This window comes from Pleurodeles waltl, chromosome 10 (genome assembly GCF_031143425.1).
Source record: "Pleurodeles waltl isolate 20211129_DDA chromosome 10, aPleWal1.hap1.20221129, whole genome shotgun sequence".
NCBI classification, from domain to species: Eukaryota; Metazoa; Chordata; class Amphibia; order Caudata; family Salamandridae; genus Pleurodeles; species Pleurodeles waltl.
In genome coordinates this window covers 596,553,180-596,576,614 of record NC_090449.1, presented here as the reverse complement: position 1 = coordinate 596,576,614, position 23,435 = coordinate 596,553,180, and positions in this window count along the sequence as shown.

Here is a 23,435-nt window from a genome sequence, read left to right as displayed (position 1 = left end):
CATCTTATCCTCTTTTATTTCCTTAATTAAGTTTCTTACTTTGTCTCTTTTTATTTTGCAGGCCAACATTTTCCTCACACTTTCCCTATACTCAAAGTGGGCTAACTTACTTGCCTCCCATCTTGCCCTCACTCTTGTCTCCAAAATTAACATCAGTTGATCTTTCTTCTCTTACATTGCTTTCTTCAGAGATATTTTGCTTTTGGATTTCTGCTGCTGGGTAAACAGTTAGCTCTCTAGCTCCCCCAATTCTCTCTCTATAGCTTCCACCTCTACCCTGTATTTTTTGCTCCTCTGGGCTGTGAATTAGCTTACACTTCATAAAAGCTTTAACAGCTTCCCAGACTACATCTAAGGGAATGTCACCTAAATTAATGTTTAAGAAACTCTTCTGTTTCTGCTCTTAGACCTTCAAAAACCTCTTGACCCATTAAGAGGGTGCCATTTAGGGTCCATCCTTTTGTTTCCTGCCTGATTCCCATACTCATTTCCAAACTAACTATTGCATGGTCATATTGGTGAGCTGTTATGTGCCTGACTTCTCTGACATCATTTCTTGGACCACCAATATGAAATGTATCCTAGATGCATTGCCAGTTTTTTTTAATGAAAAGTGAACCCAAGGTGCTTCCCCTCTCTCACCCTCCATATGTCACACAAACCAAAATGATTCATCATATTCCTGAGATGTGTCTGCATTTTCGGGCTGGTATTGGCCTTACTATTATTTGACCTATCAAAATTATTATTCAGAATAGTAGTAAAATCTCCAGCCATAATGATATGGAAAGGGAAGTCCAGTACTTTCTGAAAAACTGCTTTAAGTGGTTCTATATCTTCCACATTTGGCCCAAAATACCCCACCAAAATATATCTATTGATATACAGCTGCAAATTAGCAATGGCCCATCTACCTATCCTCTCTGCCTCGCTCCACACTATTGTTGCATCTATTTGTTGTTTAATTAGTATTGCAACACCTTTCATAGGACAATTCTGATCTGTACAAACTACCTGCCTTACACATCTCTGTTTACTGAAAACTCGAAACATTCCTTTTCTGTAAGGAGGGTTTCCTGCAAAACTACAATATGCGCAGGTGAGTCCTTTAGCTATTAAATCAGCCAAGTTCATCGCTTTTCTATTCTAAGCCTGCTAACATTCCATGATAGTATCTGGAGTACCTCCACCATAATCTCAACACTAAGACCCACCAGGCAGAGTCATTATCTAGCAACACAAAAGGATGATGGACGGAGTGCTGAACAATGCAAACACTCACCCCCAGTCACAGATCTGGGTTTAATCCATTGTTCTTTTTCTCACCATGCCATCCCAGATTAGAACCAGCCATATGCAATTCAGTCTTGACCCTGTTCCTCATGGGAACAGTCCTGCCCAAACTGCCAAGCCAGGTCCTTCCTGGACCGGAAACAAGCATCCTGGGCCCGGTTTCCGGGTATCACCCTTCATCAGCCAAGCCTCCTTGAATCCAGTGGCACAGTGAGCATCATTAGCTACCCAAGCTATACTATGAAAATAGGGTTTCTGAGGACTTTATTTTCTTTTTTCCTCTATAATAATAGCAGTTCCCTGCTTTCGGGAGCAATGTTTTGATTTGTTTCCCTGCACGCATATTTGCATGCAGGGAAGACATTCATCAAACAGCACCAAAGTTATTAGCAAAACAAAAAATGCTTTTTCTATACAAACTAGGTCCTGACTATAACTACCTAGCGGCGATCACCACTAGCTTACATATTTATATATATATATATATATATATATATATATATATATATATATATATATATATATATATATATAAGGGAGACATAGGTATATGTATATATATATATGTATATGTGTATATAAATATATATCTATTTATATCTATATATACCTATATATATGCACATATATACATCTATTTAGATATCTATCTATCTATCTATCTATATATATATATATATATACACATACACATGCACATACATATGTCTCCCCATAAAGTCCTGCTAATCAACTACTGATACAGCAGCACAGTACAGAACCATCCGCAGCCAGATTAGGGATGCAAGGTGAAACTTTATTCAGTGAACGCAAGTATAAATATTCATTAAAAAGTTTAAAGTAACATTATAGTTAGGTGACTATGTCAGTGCCATCATTAACATTAACAGTTTGAAAAGAAATTGCCAATTGTTTTTTTTATTTTTGCAGTGGGTGGTCCCTTTGGGTCCCACCCCATGGGGCCTAAGGGGGGAGTATGGGAGCGTGAGTGGTTGTGTGGGTGTATAAGTGGGTGTGTGAGTGACTGTGTGGGTCTGTGACTAGGTGTGGTTTTGTGGGTCTGTGATTCAGTGTGTGAGCGTGTGAATGGGTGTGTGAGTGAGTGTCTGTGAGTGGGTGTATTTCTTAATTGGGGTCTGGATTCACAGATTTGTCTTACATTCACATGGGGGACCATGCTGAGTGCCGTAGAGGATCCGTGGATCCTCATGTGCCCTAAAAGACATTTTTGGGAAAGTACTTGCCTACGAGGGGTCCCTCACAGACCCCTTTATCAGTTCCATGGGGCCAGGGTACCTCTACCCTGACCCCTTCTATCACTTTTGAGGTTTATTTCCATCACCACCAGACCGAGACCTGATACATAAAATAGCAGCTGTAAATGTTTTCTCAGGTTGCGATCAGCCAATCATGGCATTGTTGTTGGTGCATGGATCTGGGGTGGATCGCCGTCTCTAGATATACATAAATATTTTTCTTTATTAACTAAAACTACTGAACAGATTAATATCAATTTGCAAAAAGAGATCTTTCTGGACCAAGATCTAGCTTTCTGCCAAATTTGGTGTACATCCGTTCAGCAGTTTCGGCTGTAGCCATGTCTAAAATCCTTATGGGAAATTGAATGGGGAAAACGCATTTTGGGTCCCCCACTTTTCCTCGGCCCCTGATTGCCAAATCACCCCAAACTTTCCAGCCAGCAGTTGAACAGATGAAGTGAGTGGCAAAATAGTTTTGAAAAGTTTGAGAATATATCATATTGATATATATATATATATATATATATATATGTGTGTACATATATATATATATATTATTTTCTTCATTTTTTTACAATGAAAAAACCTAAGCATAAGTTATAGCAACTTTTGGGTGGGGTGTAAATTATAACTTCAATATATAACTATATAGTCTTAATTATAACTTTTGCATTTCTAAGGTTTGTGTACTTTAAGTTGGTTTTGTGTAGAAATAATAAACTAGTTTTTCCTAACTATAATTCATCTTAAATCTTAGATTTTTTTATTGAGGTTTTATGTTTTTTAATCAATTTCAAGTTATATAATGTTGTTTGTGAAGGTTTTCATTATGTTCAATTTGTTTGGTATTGCAGTATTTTATCGATTGGTCAAAGCTCATTATTAACATGCTTTCAAAAGTGGTTCCTTGATAGTACTGCAGTACCAGTACACTGAAGAATTATTTTTGATTTAGAATAACGATTTAGGGTTTCATGGCTACTTTTGTTTTTAAATGGTTAATATGTAGTATTGTGACTGTAGTTTGTGTTTGTGAACTATATAGGTAGCAACATAGTGATGCATGCAGTACTACTGAGATACTACTGCAGTAGTTTCGCTTTTGTAAAGCAGCATTTCATGGGCTTAGGACCCGGTCCATTGTAGGAAACAGGAAGTGTATACCCTTGATCCCCATTCAGTTTGATAATGATTGGAGGAAATGTGTTCTTTGAATGAGGGGAAAGTCTATTGTTTCAACGCCACCTTGGAAGTTTTGGACATCTGCAATGTCTAAGGAAGATGATCCTATTCTGTTGCAAGAGGAGGAAGAAGAGGTGGCATGGAGGAAGAAACTGAAAGACTCCATTGTATGGGATTTCTTTTCTTTGCCACCTGGAAGGCAAAATGTTAATTACAAACTGGTTACATGCAACATATGTAATAAAGCTATCTGTCATGGGAATAACAACAATACTCCTTCGGTATCGTGGAAATGAGAAAAAACGTGCAGGCACTTTATTACACCAGGTTGGTGCATGCAGAAATGAGGAGTCAGAAAGAGACAAAAGACATCGAAGCAGGATGATCAGCAGTGGCCACTTCCTCATTTACTGCAATACCTTCCACTTTTTCTGCTTCATCAGTACCTCAACCACCACCCACTGCATCTGTCCCTTCAGTAGCACCTTCTACTTCTTGTACACCAACAGCACCTCAACCAACACCCAGTACATCTGTCCTTCTAGAAGTACCTGCTCCTGATATCACAGAAACAATACATCTTTTGAGACAGAGTCACAAGATAATAGAGAAATCTGGCAAACAGCGACATACTGTCATCTCTGACATAGTGTCATTGTTGAGAGAGAGAGAGACATGACCATCCATCATGAGCTTGTCATGGCCCCCCATTGACCTCCCCAAGAGCCTTAGTTTGTGGTTTGTTACTTTGTTGTCCTCCTGTTTTCCCTTGAGACTATTATTTTGGTTGGCCATGTTGACCTTTTAAAAAAAACAACCTTCCAGAACAAAAAGAAGAAAAAAGTTCTTCTTAGAACTAACCAACTGTCCAAAAAGATAAAGCACTTCTACTAATATCAGCCAATTTTTTTAACTATCGAAAATACTACATTGTAATTAATATAGAGGTAAATAGTAAGTGTGAGAAACCAGGGTTTTTTGTAGTGTCCCATCACTTTTTGCCCCATTTCTGACTACTAGATACTGGCTTTCTGACTCTGAGGGTGCCCTGGGCTCTGCTAACCAGACCATGGCTTGTTTTCTGATAAAAAATATATGCAAATTAGGCATAAATATAATTGGCATGAAAACTTACCTGTAAGTCCCTAGTATATGGTAGGGCATGTAGATTTAGAGGTCCAGCAGTTTTAATGCACTTAAGTGTGCACTGCTGTGGTGCCTGCTGTCCATTTCAAAGACAGCCCTGCCTTGCAGGCTGCTTTTAAATTAAATTAATATGCAAATTTGGCTTTAGAATTAAAGGTACTTTCAATGTCTCAAACAATCTTATTTTTACATATGTCACCCCTAAGGTGTCGAGAATCTCTCCCTGCGCTCTTGTGCCCATCACCAGGGGGCCAAATTGTGGGACTTTCCAATGCTCTAATAAGCTTCCAGACCTTCCCCTGTATGCATATTCTGACTTCCAGCAATTTGAACACTATTTGCAAATTATCATCCATTCCTAATCTATTCTGAATTTTGTGGAAGCCAGTCTGCTCATGCTTGGAACTCCATTACTTAGAATCCCCTGCTCACTACTTTGTCTCCACCCCTGCAGGCTAAGGATGGGTGGAGGGAGGAATTCAGAACACCTGTGGCTGGCTGCTGCTAGCCTGCTCACACCTGATGCATGCGATTACTGGGAGCCTTTTAAGCCTAAACTCCCTTCAGCCCACTGTTGGTCATTGTAGCTGTATTCCAGTGAGACCGACTCTTGTTTCCTGTAGTTTCTGAGCCATAGTTCTTTCTTGTTCCTGTTTCTGACCTTTGCTTTTCCTTGTTCCTGGGTTGCACTACCTGCAGTGCTACCTTGACTCTTGAGCCTAAGCTAACCCTTGTTCCTGAACTAGCACTCCCTGCAGTGCAACTTGACTTCCAAGCCTCAGGTATTCCTTGTTCCTTGTACTTTTTCTGCCTTCAGTGTTTCCTGGTTTCCTTGTTTCCTTGATTCCTGCACCAGCACTCCTTGTGCTCCCTTGAACCCTATCCTTCTGTATTTTCCTTTTCCAATCACTTCCATTTCTTTGTTTCAGTTCCTAGTTTCCTGCTGTCTTGCTTCTAGTTTTCTTGTATGTTCAAGTGGCCCTTTGTTTTCCCTTCTTTCCTGTTATGCACGCCTCCTTGCTAGCTCCTTGTCTATTGTGGTTGCATATAGGTCCACACCCTTGCCGCTACCGCCTTGCGTGTTCCTGTTTGCTCGCCAGGATCTGTGGGCTCAGCTGACAACCTATGTGATGTTTCTTGTCCACTGTGAGTATTTTATTTCAGTTACTTTTATAGCATCACCCTAGGGGTCAGCTCCACATACCCTGCCTTTGCATGTATATCCAATATATGGGTATTAGCATTCAGAATCTGTAAGAGCAACTGTGAGTAAGGAACTTACTGAGCTTTCAGTCCTACTGTGTAGAGCTCCTGAGTGCTTACCCCACATTCCCGTCATTGCTTATGCTGATATATATATATATATATATATATATATATATATATACGCACATACATATATATATATGTGCAGGACTCACACACACACATATATATGTCTTGCATGTTCTCCTGGGGTGTTAGTTAGTCTGGGTGCCACATTGCCTCTTGAATGTTTGTTCTTTCTGAGCCTTATCATCTCTTAAATAGCTTCCCTTTTGGATCCCTTCTCTCCTCTAACTCTCTGTGTGATCTTTGGCAGCTCTATACCAGTATTCTACCTCCTTTGTCTTCTCTGCCACCAGTCTAGCCAGTATCCCCCAACAGTTCCCGACATAAGGACTTCCCTAAGTGCCCCAGGGGTATGCTTTGCGAGTATAAGCAGGGACTCTATAAAATATGTTTTATATGCCCTGGTGAGGGAAAAACTGCACATTTTGTTTTTCCCCATTGTAGTGCATTAGCTCCATAGTCTAACATGGGGATACTTTGTTACAGTATACCTATTGCTAGAAAATAGCTAAATATGTCCTTCCTGGACTCAAAATGAGTTAGAACAAATCCAACAACTTGCCATTGTTAGAGTTGTTATAACTAACACAGAAAATAAGTTATAGAACTTTCTTTTCTGTAAGCCAAAATCCAACCTTCCAGCAGCTCTTCTCTGATTGGCCAGCCTCTGCCTGGAGGAGCCAAGCTGCCTTAGTGAGATGTGAAGTGGCCTCCATTGAGACAATGGGACATCTGCTGGGTGGAGATGTGCAAGCTGCAGAGCAAAAGGCAGGAAGGGGGCTGGGTAGCCAAACTGGTCTTCAAATAGGGAATGGCAGCTAGGACAGGACCCAGGCTCAACCCCAAATCCTGTCATCCCAGCGAGATGGGAGCCCCAGTTATTTGATTAGCAGAGGGCTGGAGAGGGAGTGTTAGAGAAATTAGGCCAAACTAGTGGGATGGCTCAGACAGATCCTAACCCCAAGGACAGACTTTCTGCATCTTGGAAGAATAGTGCTTCCTGGGACTGATGTTTGCCAAACTCCAGTGGGTGGCACCAAGGATACCATTGGTCAGTGGTGCCCCCCTGATTGCCAGCCCAGGAAGAATGGATAAATTTGGGAGAGTTGCCCAGCAGGTCAGATCACTGCCTGTAACTACAAGAAGAAGAAGGACTGCCCTGCTAGAACCCTGGCCTGTACCCCTAAAGGACTGTACTCTGCATGACTACACCTGCTGCACACTGAGGAACTACAGCCCTAAGGAAGTTGCTTCACTTTCAGAAGTGAAGGAGTGGGCTCTCTGAAAGCAACAGGTTAAAAGAGCTTCATCTGCAACATCCCCAGCAAGAAGGACCCAGCTGACCACCTTCAACTGGACTTTTGAGGATTCGCCAGGTGCAATCTGGAAAACATAGGCCCAAACATCAAGGACCATCTCATAGCTTCTAGACTCTTGGATTGGTGTTGTGGACAACAGGGGGCCCAAGGGAGGACTGCTGGAAAGAGATCCAGAAGTTTGGAGAAGGTTGGAGAACTTTTAGGAAAATGCTCCATGAGGTGACCAACCTGTCGACAAGAGACAAGCTGCTGATGTCGAACTGCGACCCGGTCTGAATTTCAAGTTCATCCCATTGAAGCTCTGGAGTTTTTCCCCATTCGCAAGACTTCCAGGAGTTGACCGGAAACGTGCCCTGAGCCAAGCTGAAGACGTTGGGTTGAAGCCCGGCCTGATGAGGAGCCTCGCCTTAGGACAAGGGAAAAAGATCCAGAAAATGACTAAGTCTGAAGGTAAAACTTTGACCGAGGCCTCCCGCTCAGAATATCCGAGTTGGGTTCTATCACAGTCAGCCTCAAATTGTGGCTTGTTCCAGGTCAAGTGCGACCAGATGACCCTGGTTGGTGCTTTTTAGTATTAGGAAGCACATTTTTGATTTATTCTTTAAAAATTAATATCTCTGGTTCCCTACATTGGATTTTTGGTGTTTCAGTGTCATTTTAAAGCTAAAAATGTTTCCTATTTTTATAAATTGGTGTTGGGTTTTTATTGTGTGTTGTGTCCTATTTATTTCATGTATTGGTGTTTTAAATGCTTTACACGCCGGTCTCCTAAATTAAGCCTGCATTCTCGTTGCCAGCTACCAGGGGTTAAGCAAGGGATTAATTTACTGAGACCGTGACTGGACCTTATATTGTGATTGTGGCCTTACTACTAGTGGTGGGTACCAACCAAACCATACTAATAAACAACACTAAGTGTAAGGTAAGATAAACATGTGCCTAAGGTGGCTTCATAGCAGATGGTAAGTTAATAATAGTCTATTACAGTGATATCTGAATGTATTTAATAAACACAACAAAAACTCAGTCCATCATTATTTTCCTTTTTATGTGACAAAACAGCCATTTCTGTAACCCTACTATGCCATCATTATATTACAAAATTTGATGTAAAACAAGAAGGTAACTGTCTTGTAAAGTTGTAGGCAGTCTGTGATTAAAAGTTACATTCTGTCCAACTCGCTTATTCTTTAAGTAGATTGTATAGTGTCCTGATGCAGCAGTCCTTCTATTATAAAACATTGTGGCATTAGTAGTATAAGTGCATCCTGAAACAGAAATTTGTGCCATAGTAAAGTAAGAAATAGAAGTACTTTTTTCTGTTATTTACAACACATTTTTGAATCATACATTGAATCCTACATTTTTCTAACAGTATTCCATATAGAATTCACCTGTTTTATGTAGAATTATATAGATGGAGGTGATGAGGTATAATTTTCAATTTACCTGTTATGCATTTGAAGAAGAAACCAATCTATATTGCTTTCCAACAGTCAGCACGGTCACTGTGGTTGTTGGAAGTATTTACTAGTATTGGGCTGCGTGTATAGCCCACTTTATGTTACTAACCAATCACATAATTCTTTACTTAATTTTATTTTGTATCTGGTTTTCTATTCATTTTCATTGGTATGTGATCCGAAATGTGTGTTTAGTATTTCAAATTACTTTCTAATACTTGTTAAACATAATTGCTACAGACTGGTTTATGTTCTTACCTCATTTTGGGAGTATTGTGCTATGGTAGAAGCCCAAATTGCATTTAAGGAAATAATTGTCCTCCTTTCACAATTAAGTTGTTGGTATGATGTTGTTTTCTAATGGCCAATCATTTAACTTTTTACATATTTGTTTGTTTTCCTCTGCATTCCATATTCTTGTATGTCAGTGTATGTGCAAGATGGTTAGGGTTTGGTTTGTTGGACACAATTTCTTTTTTTGGGGTTAGACAGCATGTTAACAATGTAGGTATTGAAATGGTTTAGGTTTGAAAAGAGTTGAACTAACATTAATTGGTGGAATAAGTTTGATATGGAATCAGCTACTCCCTCTACTTTAATCTGTTAGTGATTGTGACCATCCCCAGTTTATGGTTATCGGCTGTGATGACAATGATATAGGATGCCTAACTGAAGTTTGTTTGGAAACTTAGATGAAGGATATATTTTCATTACTAATAAGTATGTTTCCAAACTCACATTTTGTGTTCTCAAATATTTGTCAGAGACAAAAGTGGAAGTGGCTACTATAAATTCTAGTGAAAAGACTCAAAGACATATGAACAAGGCAGTGCCAGCATTCCTACATAAACTATCTTTCATTTTTCATTTAAATGTAAAATATGGCAATGCAGCACTGTAACATCCTGATAGTGTATATTTTCCAACCTTTGGAAACCATATTTTCATTTCAAACCTTAAAGCTTGACTTGACAAACATATACAAATATGTTTTGTAAAAAAAACAAAGCACAAAGTCTCATTTAAGAGCCACCCTGTATTGTGTCTAATTTTATTTTACCATATATAGGGGGTTATTACAACTTTGGAGGAGGTGTTAATCCGTCCCAAAAGTGCCGGATATACCACCAGCCGTATTACGAGTTCCATAGGATATAATGGACTTGTAATACGGCTGGTGGTATATCCGTCACTACCGTCACTTTTGGGGCGGATTAACACCTCCTCCAAAGTTGTAATAACCCCCATAATTTTTTAAACATTTCAATAACTACCGCTGAACTTTCTAGATACTTTCAAGAAAATACCATGATACACTAAACTTTTTAAGAAATATACACATCAATTGAAATACTTTGCCCTAACTCTAATGACTTTGCTAAACTGCCTCATTTCTTTCAATGCATTACAAGAAGAGGAATATGCTATATTTGATTTTAAAACACAGGCAAAGTGTAGTCTAAACAATATGGCTGTATATTTGTTTTGCAAGGGCTTTGATTAACCAATAATACTGTGTTTCATCATCGCGTTGTACTGCTGTATACCACAAAGGTACCGTGGTATACAGCAGCCCGATATATAAGGTTTTGTCCCTTATTACTTAAAAAAGTGGAACAAAAAGGTCCCTTTCCATATCATAATCTGTATTGCTGCCACAGTTCATATACATTCATTGAGCCATTTTGATGCTACGTCTGTTTAGAAAGTTTAGGAAAGTGGATTTGGGGTACTCACCCTCAGCTAGCAATACTGCCACAATCACTAATAGGTTGAGTGTTGAGCAAGACTTATTTTGCTGAGCCCCAGGCCTCTTTACACCTACTCAAGGAGCAGTTTGGCTCAGGTTGTCAAAGCCTGACCATTCAGAAGAGGCTGCTACAGGGCTGTTTTAGGTAACTTCAGAAAAGTAATTTCTAAACCTAGTTTCCTGTAATAGTTACATTGAATCCAATTTTGGTAAGTTGTTGGATTTAATGGCACCATTAGTGTGATACTTTGAATGGTATTGCTAGCTAGCTCCAATGCAAAGATAGACTTTATTACATTTAATAAAGCATTTCCTATGTTAGCCTACCGACTACAATAAGGAAAAACAACTTTAGCTTTTTTTTCTTTACCAGGGCATTAAAACATCTGGTTTGCTAATAACATCTTGGGGATACTGGGAAAGTTTCACTGGAATGCATTACGCCACTGCTTACCATTGGTTTTGTGGTTTGTAACTCACATTTGCTTTCTTTCTACTTGCTCTATTTGTTTTAGGCTGCCCTGTTTGAGTTTGCCCTTTCTGTTGTCCAACCCCTTATTTATAGCATTCTTTCACCAGTACTGGATTTCTGTAAACAGGCCTTAAAATCTTGTTCTTATCTTGTCATATTTGCTTTGTACCCAAAAACAGAGGTCAAATATCAGGCACTGTCTTCAAGGGAGCATAGTGATTACTTTTTTTCCCTGACTTCAAAATGAGAAGATTTATGTGACAAAACATGCTAGCTACAGGGGCTGTGATTGAGGAAGGCTGTACTGTGTTATTGTTTTTTTAGCACACAACAAAATTTAAATGCCTGTGAATAAACTATGCAGATATTTAAGAATATATCAGAATTAGAAAAGCACAAACAAAGCCATTTTCTTGGTAATTCTGAAGTGTGGTAGAATCAAATATTTTAATTTGATCAAAACAAATCAATACACTAGGTTTTTATTGCTAAACCTCTATAACTCTGCAAATGTAATGGTCATTTCAATTGACGGTGTGTTTTCTGGATTGTCAGTGCACTATTACACCATGTATACTCCATGTTATCCCACTATACTCTACTCTGCACCACTCCATACTATGCCACTCCACTCCACACTGCATCGCTGCACTCTACTCTACACCACTCAACTCAACACCATTTAACTTTACACCTCTATACCCTACACCATTCTACTCTTTTGCAATACACTCTAACCCATACAGCTCCATTATGCACCTCTGCAAACATCACCACTCTACTCTGTGCCACACCACTTTATGCCACTCTACTCTGCAGCACTGCATTCTATCCCACTGCACTCTACATCAATGCACTCTACTCTGTACGACTCTAGACTATTGCTCCCTATGTCAATCCACTCTATGCCACTCTGATCCACTCTGCACTCTATGGCACTCTACTTTATGCAATTATTCTCTACCAGGTACCACTCCACTCTACTCTGAAACAATCTACTCTGTGCAAATGCGCTCAGTGCCGCTGCACTCAGCACCACTCCAACCTGCACCACTACACTCTACTCTGCACCACACCACTTTACTTTGCATAAGTGCATTCTATCCTGCATCACTGCACTCTACTCTGCATCACTGTACTCTACGCCATTGCACTCTACGCCACTTTACTCAAAACCAATATACTTTATGCCAATCTTCTCTCCACCACTGCACTCTATGCCATTATACTCTACAAGACTTTATGCCACTGCACTCCATGCCATTGCACTCTACATCACTGCATTCTATGCCACTCTATTCTACTCTGCACTACAGTACTCTACTCACTGCGTTCTACATTACTCTAATCTGTGCCACTTTATGCCACTGCACTCCATGCCAATGCACTCTACACCACTTTCACATAATCGCTCCACTCTATGACAGTCTACTCTACAACTCTGCACTCTCTGCCACTGACCTCTGCATTACTGTACTGTACACTACTGCACTCTACTCGACACCACTCTTCTCCATGCCACTCTAAACCAATGCATTGTACTCCACTGTACTCTGCATCACTTCACTCTATGCTGCTGCAGTCTACCCTGCACCACTCCACTCTTCTCTGCACCAATCTACTCTACGCCACTCACTCTATGCCACTCTATTCTGCAACACTGCACTCTGTCACTGAACTCTATGCATTCTTTTCTGCACCACTGCACTCCATGCCACTGCACTCTAATCTGCACCACTTGACTCTATGCCACTCAACTGCACTCTACCCAATGCACTGTATGGTGCTATACACTATGCCTATATACTCTGTATCTCTCCACTCTATGCCACAGCACTCTAAGCCACTTTAATTTACTCTGCACCACTGTACTCTACAACACTGCACTCTGTGCCACTGCATTCAATGCCACTGCACTCTACACTGAAACAATCTGTTCTACGCCACTGCTGGAACCCTGCACCACTCTACTGTCAGGGAACCATACTTTCTTTTTCTCAGTTGGGGGATCAAAGCCCTGATCAGGGGAACTAGTTTATGGCACTTTAGAGAACTACTCAGAAAGCTTACTGTAAATCAAGTGTAGGCGCAGATCTACAAAACAAAGGCTAAATAAGTACGCTTTTGCAATCAAAGTGTAAATACCCTGGTAAACATTTACTTCACTGCCCTTCACCTAACCATCCAGTGCCCTGCCAAAGAAATCAACATATTCCAACCCAGTCTCTTAGGTCAGCTTCTAACTGTCCCTAAATGTCTGTCTGTACTTTTCTGGGGTCAGACCATACTTACTGACATGGGCTTTCCTCATGGGGTGGATACCTCATTCTGGCCTCCTTTTGTAGAGCCAGTAAGATGTCCCTTCCTTTGCTAGAGATATGTCTCCACAGACTAGCCCCCCAATCTCCCTCTGGGATCTTGTGCATCTGCAGGAAAAACCTGTATGCCTCAAACCACTTGTCAATGTCATCTCCACCAACAGAATCAGCCACCAGACCTATAGGAATAAGGACTATCTTGTCTCTAGAGGGCACTGATTAAATGCTGTCGCAATGCCTGCCTTGCCTTGAGGTCAAGCTCCTAGGACTCAGTTAATTAGCCAACATTAATGTATTCTCATCAATGATCAATTTTTTTTCTCTGCCTCCATGGCTAATCTCTTATCTTCCATTCTGAGTTTAGCCAACTCTAGCTTGTACTCCCTTCCCCTCCACCAGCTCCTTTGGGGACAGGTTGCAGGATGACCCACTGCTCCCTGCATGTGAAGTGACCTCTAACCCTGGAAGCATGATTCCCCCCTCCTCAATAGGTTGCAGTTCAAGACCTTCCCGTGGGTCCTGCTCCGATCCTGCCTCATTCTCCTCATCCTCTTGGTCATCTGTAGTGATTGGCAATTGATGGGCCTCTGCGCACACTCTAAAGGATTTTGGGAGCTCCCCCTTCTTGGTTCTTCTTTCAGCAGGCAGCCCCCTCTCCTAACAAAACTCCTTGATCTTGGTCACTGTGTAGTTCTCCAGGAAGGCCAGCTCAAACTCCATCTTTGCAGTTGAGGTCACAGACACAAGCCGTCAGGAAGATAAGTTTGAAAAGTCAAACGGCCAATTAGTGAGAATTAAAAATTTGAATCGGTCTTAGATGGGGATGGTAATGTATACCAAATCACTGTATAGCACTGCATAAACAGTCCTATCCTCACCGTTGATCATCAATGCAAGAAATTGTATTGTTTATTGACTAAGGTGTGAGCCCTGGTCAAGCAGCAACCACAATCCTTTTCAGGGTGTGGCACAAACAAACCCCAGATTGACATACTGGTATCTTGGCACAGAGCAGCCAGACTTAACTTGAAGGCAACGTTTAGAGTATTTGTGCACACTTGAAACAGTAAAACAATGAAAACACCACACAAACAGGATCCCATATGAGGTTAGAAGAATATGACTTAATTTAATAAATAGAACAAGACCAAAATGACAAAAGCCCAATAAGTAGAATTTGAGTTATGATTTTTTTTAAAGAATAAACTGTAAAATAGCAATTAGAAGCAAGAAGCACCAGTCAGGGGTATCTGGTCAGGCCACATCGGGACAAAGTCATACGTTCAGGCTGACTACAATGGAGCCTAGGCGGGCTACAAGTACCCACCTAAGCTCACTAAACCAAAGTACCTTAAATGCTGTTTGCAAAGCATTGCATAGATCCGAGGCAAAGATGTGTTATGCAACTGATGCAATGGTTCTGAGATGTAGCAAGGCTACAGTGTGAGGTCCTTTTGCATCATCGTTGAGGATCCTGTCAGCGGGGCTTGCAATGCCAAGGCTGGTGTTTTGATGCGTTGCGTGGCTGCGGTGATAGCTTTCGATAAGCACTGGGGCTGCACTTCGGAGCTGTAGCATCATTGTCAAGGCAGCCGTCAATGAGTAATGTCAGGACCTGGTGCTGGGGAAAGCGTTGTGCAGTGGCAGGTCAGAAGGTGATACGTTGGTTCCAAGATGAGGAGATGTGAGGCTGTTGTATTGGTTCTGACCCACACAGTACAATATAGTGGTCCCATGGCGGAGGATGTGTTGGCTCCACTGGAGCAAACACCTTAAGCCCACTTCCAAGGGTCTAGGAGTGGTACCACTTGGCAGGGCGAACTCACAGATTGCAGAGTCGAGGTGCAGAAGCAGGGTGGTTGGAAACATTTTTTGCCCCTGAGACTTCAGATCCGGAGGCCAGACAATTGGCCCTTGGAGTTACTCTTGGTTCAAGTGATGCAGGTCCAGTATTTCTCTCCCAGGCAGGAGAACGGCAGGCAGCAGGCCAGCTCAACAAGGCAGGAATCCAGCAGAGTGGCAGTCCTTCAGCAACACAGCATTGATATTCCAGGCAAGTATCCACAGGTCCAGAAGTGTATCTAAATAGTAGTGTCAGAGGTCCAGTACTTATTTCCATTTGGGCTTTTGAAGGGGGGGGCTTCAAAGACATGCCTTTGAAGTGCACAGAGTCCATGTCCTTCCTGCCCTGGCTCCAAACTCACTAATGAGTGTTATGCAGCCCTTTGTGTGTGGACAGGACACAGCCTATTCGAGTGTAAGTGAGGCTGTGCCCAGCTCCTCCCTCCCATCCTGACAAGAATGGCCCATCAAAGCCATCAAGTCACACCTAAGCTCCCATTGTGTGTAGCTGTCTAGAAGGAATACATAAAGCCCAGTTGTCATTCCATCCCAGACATATGAGCAGAGAGTAGGCAGCAAATGGATAACATAAGAAAATGCCAACTTTCTAAAAGTGGCCCTTTCAGAACTGCCATTTAAAATCTGACTTCACCATAAGTTGTGATTTTAAATTGTGGTTCCAGAAACTCCAACCTTTGAAAATCTATGGGCAGGATTTAGGTCTTGGTGGGGAGAATACACCATCACAAACATGACAGATATCCCGTCCGCCTTATTACGGTCTCCATAGGATATCTTGGGATCCTATTAATGCGGAGGGCATGTCCGTCACGTTTGTATGTATTCCCCTTTGTCAAGTCCTAAACCAGGCCCTATCTCTTTCCAATTAGAAGGTATACTTATAAGAGGTTATAAGGTACCTCCAATGTTATCCTATGAGAGAGATAGGCCTTACAGTAGTGAAAAATACATTTAAGAGTTTTCCACTACCAGGAAATGTAAACTTTTAAAGTACATGTCCAACTTTTTATATAGAGTACACCCTGCCCTTGAGGCTGCCTAAGGCCTACCTTAGGGGTGACATATATAGTAATTAGGCAAGCTTGGGCCTGGAAATAGGTATACTTTGCCAGGTCAACATAAGAGTTTAACACTGCACACACAGGCTCTGCAAAGGCAACCATGAAACATTTTTAAAGGGTCAGTTAAGTGGTGGCACAATCAGTGCTGCAGGCCCATTATTACCATTTAATTTACAGGTCCTGGGCACAAGTCATTTTGGGCCGTTTCCTGTCGCTGGCAATAAGCTTACCCAGACAAGTGAGGTACCATTTTTATCAGGAGACTTAGACAAATGCTGAGTGGAAGGAAGTGTGTGGCTCTGAGAAGATTCCAGAACTTTCCATCATAGAAATATGAGGAAAATGTGTTTCTTAGTCAAAGTTTGAGGTTTGCAAGGGATTCTGCGTGAACAACATGGCGAGAGCCACCCAAGCCACTCCATCCTGGATTATACTAGGCGTCTAATTTTAAAAAATGCACAGGGTTGCTAAGTTTTCCTAGGTGTCAGCTGAGCTAGGGCCGGAAAACCACAGCTATCCATTCTGCAAAAAATGAGTCAGGTTTGGGTTGAAAAATTTAATGTATCTATATTGCGTTTCGGGCCATTTCCTGTTGCTGGCAAAAGCCTACCCACACAAGTGAGGTGCCATTTTTATTTGGATACTTTGGAAAACACAGAATAGTACAACAAGTGTTATTTACCAATTGTATTTCTTTGCATGTGCACCCTCTAAATGTAAGACCATATCTAAGAAAGAAGTAATTTTGAGAAATACTCTCTAATTCACATGCTAAAAGTGGGTACCCATAAATTCAGAGATGTGCAAATAACCGCTGCTTCTAAATTCCATATCTTGTGCCCATTTCGGAAACACATAGGTTTCCTTGATACCTTCTTTTCACTATTTATATTTTACCATATGAATTGCTCCATAGCCGGTACACAATGAAAAACCATTGCAAGGTGTAGCTCAGTTATTGGTTCTGGGTACCATGAGTTCTTGAAAATCCACAAACCCTATATATCCCCACAACCTGAAGGGTCTAGCACATGTAGTGGTATATAGCTTTTGTGTATCGGTCTACATGAGAAGTTACAAATGAAAACGTTGTCACAAATGCCCGTTTTTTCCTATTAATTTTCAATATTTTTTTATTTCAACACTTAGGTGGTCATTAAGACATTGGCGGTGAGTGATAAAGTGGTGGAAATACTGCCAACAGGCTGGCAGTAATTACTGCCAAATTAAGACCATGGCTGTGATAACTCCCATAGACAGCCAATGGACCACACCATCAGCCAGGGCGTTTACACCACACAACACGGTGGTAGCCATCAACAGCCAGGCGGAAGACAAGGTACCGCCCACCTTATCATGACACTGCAATCTGCAACGATTTCCAGGGCGGTACCAATGCCATCAAAAGCCTGGCGAAAACACTACACAGAAGACGAAAGACTAACCATCAGAGACACAGAGAAGAACAATGCTGCCATGGAACCGGAACTGCAAGTCTTCCTGATGCTCTTCTACGCCAAGCTCCACCTGGAACACCAACGCTGATGAAGACGATGATGGTGAGTACAGCCGCCTAGCACACAAGGGAGGGAGGGAGGAAAAGAAGAGTGACACACACACATACAACACACACCAGACATACACACACCATACACACACAACCAACTGCAGACGTAAACCAGTGGCGCACTACACATGGCATAATAATGCAAGGACAACAATAAGGCAATCATGAGAATGTTTTGAATGGGAACAGCCACCAAATGAACCAATTGGAAAACAAAGAGATATGTACAATTGTCAACAAAGGGCCAATGCCCAGTCCAAAGTACTAAGGGCTCACATGGCCACAGGGCGCAGTCCAAGGCTCAACTTGATTTCTGACAACATCCACACAGAACAGTGCAGGGGTATCATTATTGAAGTGGGCAGCCACCTCAGGTGGAAGAGGGTGGGGAGCACATCAGCCGAAGTCGGGAACTTGCCCACTGGTTCTGGGGGGGGGCTCCGTGGCCAATAATCCTTTGCTGGAGAGTGCAAGGTCACAGTCTCTCAGGTGGGGGACTTGCCCACTGGTTCTGGAGGGGGCTCCATGCCCCATCAAGTGAAATGAAAAAGCAAAGAAGAGAAGGCACCCTGAAGCCTCAGGATCCTCCTCGCCCCACAGGTAAAAATGGTAACAAAGTATCCCTTCCCCACCCTAAGACTAAGTATACCATCCCTGTGGTGGGAGATACCCCTTCTTGGGTGGAACCTGTACCAAGGGAGTCCACAGCTACCACAGCAAAGCTCCCAGAGGTAAAAGTCCCTCTCTGTGAAAACACTGAAACAGACAAGCATAACTGCACTGTTTTGGTAACCTTGGAGCAACCCTCCAGCCCTCCCAGAGAACCTTTAGTGCAGCACCTCTGCACTACCTCTTAGAACATAGGACAGCAGCATGTGGAGCCTTTAGGACAGCAACTCTGTCCTGCTCCAACCCAAGAGGGGCAGCAACCCTGTACTCTCTTAGAGCAATGGGTACAAACATTTTGCGCTGCCCTGGCCTTGCTAAGACATCATCCCTGTCTAGCATTGCAATCCTTAGACAGCAGCTCTGTCTTGACATAGGGACCCAGGGACAGTCACACTGCCCCTCTTTAAAACTTTTTAATAACCTTACAAATAGGGAATCTCAGTGTACGCACTTGCACTGTTCTCTAGCTAAAAATCTCCAACCAGGGTTCTTCACCCCCCCACGGGGAAGGGACTATACAGTAGATGATAAAGGGAGTAACCACTCTATTGCAGATCTACTCTCCACTTATCACCACTTAGACAATAAAGTCTCACCTGGCCAAGGTTAGCCTTATTGTCCTTCGTTTGGGGGGGGGGGGGGGTTGTGTGAGAAAGTAGCCTCTTTCTAGCATAGTTATCCCCATTTTTGGCCTGTTTGTCAGTGTGTTTGAAAGTGTTACTGGGAACCTGCTAGCCAGGACCCCAGTGCTTATGGTTTGTGACCTACTTGTCAGTATGTTTTTGTCAGTGTGCTCAACTGTGTCACTGGAGTCCTGCTAACCAGGACCCCAGTGCTTATGCTCTCTCTGTTCCCAATTTGGTCACCACATACTGGTAACCCAGTATTTAGTCCCAAATTGGCAAACTGGTGCCCCCTTACAAGTCCCTAGTATATGGACCTAGGTACCCAGGGCATTGGGGTTCCAGGGGATCCCTACACGCTGCAGCATTACTTTTGCCACCCATACGGTGCCCATAGAAAGGCTTCTACAGGACATCCATTGCAACCTGTGTGAAATGGTGCATGCACCATTTCACAGCCATTTACACTGCACCAGGTCACTTATAAGTCACCTTATAAGGCCTTCCAACCCTGAAGGCCGGGTGGAAAGCACCTGTGTCTGAGGGCACACCTGCACTAGCAGAGGTGCCCCCATGTTGTCCAGGACAATTTTCCCGGACATCAGGAGTGCAGGAATGCCATTTTACAAGTGCACTGGACATAGGTCAGTACCTATGTCCAGCTTCACAATGGTAACTCCGAATATTGCCATGTAAGGTGACTAAGAACTGGGAATTTTACCCCAATACTGATTCTAGTATTGGTTGTACAATCCCATGCACTCCGGGGGCTCCACAGTGAACCCTCAGTACTGCCAAACCAGCCTTCTGAGGTTTTCTAGGCAGCCCCAGCTGATGCCACCTCACAGACAGGTTTCTGCTCTCCTGTTGCTTGAGCAGCTCAAGCCCAGGAAGGCAGAAAAGGGATTTCCGTTGGGAGAGGGGTGTTACACCCTCTCCCTACTTTGGAAATAGGTGTTACAGGCATGGGAGGGGTAGTATCCCAGAGCCTCTGGAAATGCTTTGAAGGGCTCAAATGGTGCCCTCCTTGCATAAACCAGGCTACGCTGGTTCAGGCCCCCCAGTCCCTACTCTTGCACAAAACTGGACAAAGGAAAGAGGAGTGACCACTCCCCTGTCCATCACCACCCCAGGGGTGGTGCCCAGAACTCCTCCAGAGTGTCCCTGGGTTTTGCCATCTTGGATTCCAAGGTGGTGGAGCACTCTGGGAGCATCTGAGTGGCCAATGCCAGCAGGTGATGTCAGAGCCCTCCCCTGATAGGTGCTTACCTGGTTAAGTGACCAATCCCCCTTTCAGGGCTATTTAGGGTCTCTCCTCTGGGTGTTTCTTCAGATTCGGATTGTAAGACCCCAGCAGGAATCCTCTGCATCCTTTACTTCATTTTCTACCAACGGAACGCAGCTGAACCCTCCGGGAACTCTGCAAACTGCAAAAAAGAAGCAAAGACGACTTCTGCAACATTCTATCTTCAGCTCCTGCCAAAAACTGCAACTGTTTCAGGTCGTGTATTCTCTGAGGACTGCTGGCTTCAGCCTGCACCAGAAGAACTGAAGCAATCTCCTGTGGAATGACGGCGTCACTTCTCTGCTTCAGCAGGCACCTCTCTGCAGCTATGACCTGTGGCGTGGGTCCCCTCTCCAGCCGACGAGCGTGGATCCAGCAACACGGGTGGTGGACTAAAGTGACCCCGACAGTACCTACGTCCAACTGTCCAACTTTGGTGGAGGTAAGAGCTTGCCTCCCCACGCAAGACAGTACCCTGTGCAATGCATGACTTGCAGTTGCCAAGGCCTGCCTGCGACCTTCTAAGAAGTTGTTCATGCACAGCCCAGCCTAGGCCCCCAGCACTGTATCCTGCGACGCACAGCTTCATGAGTGGTTCTCCGGCAGCGTGGATACTTTTGTGTTGTGCTGCATGGGCCTGCATTTGCACCTTCTTTGTCCCCATGCTGTGAAACTCCAGTGCGTGCTGAGTTGCTGAGAGACTCCTTTGGCTCCACCTCCTGGGTAGAGGCCACCAGGTCCCTCCTGGTCTCAGGTAGCGCCATTTCCCGCTAACCAGGAGCTTTGCGCGTGCCAAGCCTTGTTGGCAGAATCCAACGACACAAACCAGACTGCAATCATCCATCTGGCGTGGGACATCTTCTGCTCCAAACAGGAGCCCGCATCTGTCTTCTTGCGTGCGTAACTGACTTTGGGGGTCATTATGACCTCCGCGGGCGGCGGAAGCCGCCCGCCTGGCGGGAACCGCAGAAGACCGTACCGCGGTCGAAAGACCGCGGCGGTCATTCTGAGTTTCCCGCTGGGCTGGCGGGCGACCGCCAGAAGGCCGCCCGCCAGCTCAGCGGGAAACCCCCTTCCATGTTGATGCCGGCTCCGAATGGAGCCGGTGGAGTGGAAGGGGTGCGACGGGTGCAGTTGCACCCGTCGCGATTTTCAGTGTCTGCTTGGCAGACACTGAAAATCTTGGTGGGGCCCTGTTAGGGGGCCCCTGCATTGCCCATGCCATTGGCATGGGCACTGCAGGGGCCCCCAGGGGCCCCACGACACCCATTACCGCCAGCCAGGTTCTGGCGGTCAAAACCGCCAGAGCCAGGCTGGCGGTAAGGGGGTCGGAATCCCCATGGCGGCGCTGCCTGCAGCGCCGCCATGGAGGATTCCCTTGGGCAGCGGGAAACCGGCGGGACACCGCCGGTTTCCCGTTTCTGACCGCGGCTGTACCGCCGCGGTCAGAATGCCCATGGGAGCACCGCCAGCCTGTTGGCGGTGCTCCCGCGGTCGTAGGCCCTGGCGGTCCATGACCGCCAGGGTCAGAATGACCCCCTTTGTCTTCTCACCAGTGGTTCTTCTTTTGCTCCTTCATCCAGGTTAGCAGGGGCCCCTGTTCTGCCTGGACTCTTCAGTGCTTCTTAGACTCGGTCCCTTTCTTCCACAGATCTTCAGGTCCTGGAATCCATTGTTGGTGTCTTCCAGTCTCTTCTGGTTCATGCATAATCTTCTATCATGACTTCTTGTGTGTTTCATGAAACCTACTGTGATTTACTCCTGTTTTCCTGGGCTCTAGGTTGGGATCTTGTAGGAGGCTGGCCTGGTTTGTAGTGGGTACTAAGGTATTTACGCCTTATACTAGGTCCAGTTATCCCTTATTAGTGAAATTTGGGCAGTGTTCTAGAAGCTTAGGCTGTGTATGGGTATCTGTAGTAGAGCAGCCAAGGCTGAACTAGGAGACATGCAAAGCTTCTGCAATACCACTATAGTTGCACAGTACACATACACAATAAAAGACAATACTCAGTGATACCAAAAATAAAGGTACTTTATTTTAGTGACACAAGGCCAAAAATATCTTAGAGGCAATACTCCTTCTGGAGGTAAGTATTATACAAAATATTTACACTAATAACCAAAATCAGGTAAGTAAACAGTCATAGAATAGTGCAAACAGTAGAAAATACAATAGATTGCAAAGGGCCTAGGGACAACACAAACCATATACTAAAAGAGTGGAATGCGAATCTCGAATTCCCCCCAAGGCAAGTGTAGTGTGTAGAGGGGCGCTGGGAGTGTAAGAAAACACAAAAGGTAAGTAAAGTACCTCACCCAAGGCCCAGGAAAGCAGGAGTAACGTACTGCAAGTTTGCTCGGAACACACTACAAATTGTGATGAAGAATTATGCAAGAACCAAGCGAGATTGCAAGCAACAAACGGTGAATTCCTGGACCTGAAGACCTGTGGAGAGAGGAGACCAAGTCCAGAAGCGGAAGAAGAGTCCAGGAAGAACAGGAGCCCCTGCCAACCTGGAAGAAGGTGCGAAAGTGGATTCTCTGGTTACAAGAAAATTACAGAAAGGCACTAAAGACCATAGCTGCGGATTCCTGCTTGATGCAAGAGATGTCCCATGTCGAGTTGTTGAATGCAGGCTGTTTGCGTCGCTGGGTTCGGCAAACAAGCCTTGGTTCAAGCAAGTACGCGGTTTGTGTCAAAGAGGAGCTGCCTGGAGGGGTCTGGGGGTCTCAATTTGGACTGAGGAGACAGAGGGGGCTCTCTGCACTTCCCAGAGCCCTCAGAAGACCAGGCAGCACCCACGGGAGACCCAGACCAGGGGGACAAAGAAGA